The sequence below is a fragment of the Vespula pensylvanica genome, chromosome 9, assembly GCF_014466175.1.
Source record: "Vespula pensylvanica isolate Volc-1 chromosome 9, ASM1446617v1, whole genome shotgun sequence".
Taxonomy (NCBI): domain Eukaryota; kingdom Metazoa; phylum Arthropoda; class Insecta; order Hymenoptera; family Vespidae; genus Vespula; species Vespula pensylvanica.
Window position 1 is genome coordinate 6,884,258 of NC_057693.1, and position 5,593 is coordinate 6,889,850.

Here is a 5,593-nt window from a genome sequence, read left to right on the forward strand (position 1 = left end):
GTGAGTACTTACATTACGTCCACTTTCAAAAGAATTTGATCAATTCTCTTTCTCTTTAAGAAAGTTTATCTTCCCTATCGTGAAAATCATCTCGACTTTGAGCAAGAGATGTAGTATGAGTAGGTACCTATGTACTATACCTACAAAGGGATTTTCCTAACTTCGATTTCGTTCCTTCTCTCTTTTTCTCTCTCTCTCTCTTTCTTTCTTTCTTTCACTCTCTCTTTCTTCATCCCTCTTTCTCTCGTCTTCTCCACTCCATAGAAGACGAAGCCGTTCGCTCTCTCGTAACGCGCCGTTCCGTCTTTACAAATTTTATATCATTTTTATGAGGCATAAAGTCGTCGAGAAGCCGTCGCCGAGGTAGGTAGGTAGGTAGGTAGGTAGGTAGGTAGGTACCATAGGAAGAAAAAGAGACAGAGAAAGAGATAGATAGATAGAGAGAAAGAGAGAGAGAGAAAGAGAGAGAGAGAGAGAGAGAGAGAGAAGCTTGTTAGAAACTCGGGCAGCCCTCTTTTCACCCTCTGGAGGGGTGAACACGAGACCTGTGAGCTATACATAGACGCAACCCTTCGGTGGTAGTCACGTGGCTGGGCGGAGCGGATTACACCCCGTCGTGTTTCTCCTTCGACCAAAGTGGGGGTAGTTTCCCCAAGAGTGGGGAAGAAAACGGGGACAAAGTATAGGTCCTCTCTCTACGTTAGATAAGTATGTGTGTTCGTCGATGTAGATAGGTACCTACGTATCTAAATGTAAGTATATGTAAGTGTATGCGCGCGCTACGTGTATCCGTGTGATCTATGAGCCGAGCTCTATCAAGAAACGTTTCGTGTCTTATTAAAAATTTGCCAATTGAACGAAACGCCGGCTATTAGCTGTATTTCTTCTAGGGAATTTCCTTTTTTTTTTTTTTTCTTTTGATTTTTTGTCTTTTCTTTCTGTTCTTTTATTTTTTAGTTAAAGATAGAGAGAGGAGGAGGAAATCGTCAAAAATTTATCGACCAATCATTTAGTTATCTCGCCATATCCTATATAAACCGCCAATAATTCGTGACTTTTTCGACCGGGTTTTAATCGTATCGACGAAAAAAAAAAAATAAAATAAAATAAAATAAAAAAGCAAAAAAGAAAAGAGAAGAAGAAAGAAAAAGAATTTTTTCGATCGATAAACCTGTCCCCATCAGATGATCGATAAACTTTTTCCAACTACGGCTCGCCCTTGATTATACACCGTAGGATTATTACCACTTTAAGGTTAATCCTACTTAAGATGGACGGAAAAATAGGCGAAAACTTAGCTTGACACTACTTACTTGGACGGCCTCCTTTCGACGACGCTTTGTAGAGGTTGGTAGCTACGGCTTATCGGTATTAGACTCGACGATCTCGTTAACGAGCTTTCGATCGAGGGCTCGATCTCTCCAAGTCGATGATAGATCCATCGTTGAAATTTCGCGAAAGCTTCATTGTCATTTTTTTTTCTTCTTTTCTTTCTTTCTTTCTTTCTTACTTACTTTTTTTCTTTCTTCCTTTCTTTTCCTTTTTCTTGTCCCTTTTTCGAAATTTCTATCATTATCTTCTATCATTATGTGAAGTTAGAAATGTTGAGAGTAGATCGAGGTTCCTTTTTCTATTTCCTTTACTTTTTCTTTTTCTTTTTATTCGTTGAAAATATTCAAAAACTTCACTTCGCACGTGTAAAGCGGCCTGCAGAGCGTTTTGCGTATTTTGATAAATGGACCACGAGCTTAACGTTCTTTCCCTAACTCAAGCGACCTCCTTCAACCCTCCCTGATTCCACTCCATCAATTTTCAATCACAAAGAAGTCTCCAGCCACATTTATCGCGGCGTTCCTTCTTTAGCCTCTTAGCTACCTATAGTTAGTAGATAGGTATAAGTATTTATACGTCCGCATAGCTAAGTGTGTATATATATATATATATATATATATATATATATATATATATCTTTTTTCTTATTACTCTTCACTTCAAACGTTCAAATTTTCCGCGATCATTAATTTCTCATGATTAATAAAAATATAGATAAGTATTTAATTACGTTCGAATTGTAAAATAATCAACTAAAATGATTGTTTGCCCATTCGATTTCCTTTTCTAATGTTTCCTTGTCGTTCCTATTTCTTTTCTCTTTTTTCGTTTTTACGTAATAACGCACGTGTCACTTAAAAACTCATTTCGATAACTAAGTAAAAGTAATCTATGCGCGACAACGAGAACTATCGCTCGAAGATTATCTAATAAATTATCTGATAAATCTCGAGTCATCGAATCTCGCATCGAAAATAGAACGAACGGGTATCGGTTTATTTTATTTGTAAAAAAAATCTTCTTTTCGGAGGAAAAGTACAGAAATAAAAATATGTATATATAGAAAAAAAAATAAATAAATAGACAGATGTATATATATATATGTATGTATAGAGGAAAAGAGAGAGAAAAAGAGAAAGGGAAAAAATAGAGAGAAGAAATTCGTTCACTCATTACGATCGCAAACGATCGTTATTTCGATGCGTTATGGATAGATTAATATCCATATACGTAGATCGTGGAGGATTACGTGCGAGGATGAAGAGAGGTGTGCTAGATAAGCGGCTCTTTTATATTTTTTTCCCCTCCCACCCTCCCCCCTCCCTTTTTTTCTTTTTTTCTTTTTTTTATTATTGGCAAATGTTCGAAGCACCGTACGTGACTAATCCTAATGAAAACGGAACGGTACGCGCGAGCCCGGACTACGTTTAAACGTCAGCGGCGATAATAGCAGCCGCGTAAACGACAAAAATGAAGCGTAGCATGGCATTTTTTGGATTATGTTTATACATATCTATACACGTTATAAGAATCACGAGGTAAAAGTACATATGCATGTACGTACGTAGATATCATACATTTCTCTGTGGATGTATGTACGTGTATATGTGTACGTCTATGGATATCAAAAAATAATCGACGTTATTGGAACATGAAGCAAACGTTAAAAAAAATTTTTCAGCATCGAAAGCATAATGTATTCAAAATAAACTAATAAATAACACTTAAGTATATATTTCGTCAATCGTCCTTCTATAAATCTCTTTCTTACGGATAAAAGAGAGAAAAATCTCCATTTTATCGGCTCGTAAAATTCTCTAGCGTTTCGTAAAACAACCCCCTCGTCGATCCTGTTGTCGATCGACTATCTCGCAATTTTACATTTCAATATCGATTTGTAAAATCGCGAATTTCGAAAGAAACACGTTACCGATCGGAATACGTACTATTTATTTATTTGCTTCCTTCCTTCCTCGCTCTCGATATCGATTTGATTTGAGGAAAAAAAAACGTCAGTGCACCTCTTAGACTCGGAACATTCGATGCGAAAAACAGAAAGGGAAGGAAGAAAAACAAAAAGAAAAGGAAAAAAGAAAAGATAAAAAGAAGAAAAAGAAAAAGAAGAAAAAGAAGAGGAGAGGAGAGAAGGAAAAAAAAATCCATGGAGAATCACAACTTGCTCGTAGTTTCGAACGAAACGACAGGATACGATCTCGTAACGGTGAAGGTCCGTTACCCCGAAGCAATAAATTCGAAGGAAGAGAAGGAAAAGATCTTTCGAATGGCATGACTTTTCCGCCGGGGAGCGACTCCGTTAGACGAGGAATAGAAAGAGAAAGAAAAACAGGAAAGAGAAAAAGAACAAAAAAAAGAGAACAAGAAGAAGAACAAGAAGAAGAACAAGAAGAAAGAAGAAGAAGAAGACGAGACATCGTCCGAGTTAGTTATCCATCCACCTTGAGAAAACGTTCCTGCTCTCGATTTCGGCCCTGAGAAATCGAGTAGGTTGCGCCCGCGTGTTTCAGCACGTCTCTTATGTAGGCGTATTCTACGTTTCTCTGTATTCGTGTATCTCGCAAGAGGTTACATACACACATACACACTCACACGTATAGATACGCACACGTACACATCGGTATACGATCAGAAAGAGAAGTACTACGTGTGCTGAAGAGAGACACTGAATACCTACCCCCACCACCCAACAAGCATCGCTCGAGTCACGTGAATATACCAACCAATCGGATGGCCAGCTTGGGGCGGCGCCTCCACCGTCGTTCGAACATGGCAGCCTCTTTCTCTTTCCCCCGTGACGGTGAATGCAGTGCGTAGGAGGTAGAACGTTGCACATACGTTCGACACTTCGCTACCTTACCTTTATCAATACCCTAATTTTATAGTAATCATAATCGTAATCACCGAATCAACCCAATCGAGGAAGGAACTAGTAATATTTATTTCTTTTTAGTAGGTATCTACCTACTTATCTATCTATCTACCTATCTACCTACCTACCTACCTACTTAAGTACATATTCATCTAAGAGTAGATGATACGTTTAATAGTGTGCGCATCCTAGGCTCGCCTACTCGATATTTGAATCTCTTGCTAAAGGAGATAGCGCTATGTCATTTTCTAAAATTTAATTTTCTTTCAATTCTCACCCAAAGAAATTATGTTTAGGTATATTATTTTGTTGCTAGAATGTTAAGGAAAATTATGTGATGAACTTAAAGAGAAAAAGGGAAAATGAGAGAGAAAGAGCGAGGATGATAAGACGAGTGCAATTTAATATGTATATGTTATATATAGATATAAATATGTATATGTACAAATGTATATATATATATATATCGAATTGTTATTAAATATATATATATCGAATCGAAATTGTTATAAAAATTCAACGTCGCGAATCGATCGAGTAACATTTCTTTTTGTTTTACTATTTCATCCCTTCAGCAAAACGTTTTCGGGATAATCGATCTTTTTTCTTTTTTTTTCAGGTTTCAAAATTTCCTTCGACCTAATCGTTGGATACCAACGGAGTGGGATAGTCGAGTAGTAGCCAGCCGTCGGTCGACGCATTTGTCATCATATTCTGCGTAGCTTCATCTTTTTGTAAATTCACGTTTCTAATTGAGAAATAAAAAAGATACCTACAAAAAATTATCTTGCGAACAATGCATTTTAATTGTGACGTAGAAGACGAGAAAAAAAATAATATTATCGACAATATATATTATTATCTCGAAAATGTCTTGCTGAAGATTGCAGATATTAAAAAAAAAAAAAAAGATAAAAAAGAAATAAAGAGAAGTAAAAAGAATAAAAGAGAGAGAGAGAGAGAGAGAGAGAAAGATCGAAATTAAAATGGCTAAATATTTAATAATAACCTATACCAATAAGGGCTTTAAGGCGATTCTTATAGTTACGAATGCTTATATAATAACTACCGAGAGAAACAGACTAATAATCTCACACACAGCGAGACAAAATAATGACCGGAAAAGGAAATGGTTTTCGTTTTGCGTGTTGTTAGGTAGGTAGAAGTAAGTACTTATCTATCTATGTTCCACGTAACCGCGACATACCTACCTACCTATCTACCTATCTACCTATCTACCTACCTACCTACCTAGCTACGCTTTCGCGTATTCGCTCGACCTAAAACCAGCGCATAACTTATAACGGGCTTAGGTCATATCGCAAATTGTTTTCCCGTGGTTCCGCTACCGGATTAACCAGTAAAGCTTTTCGT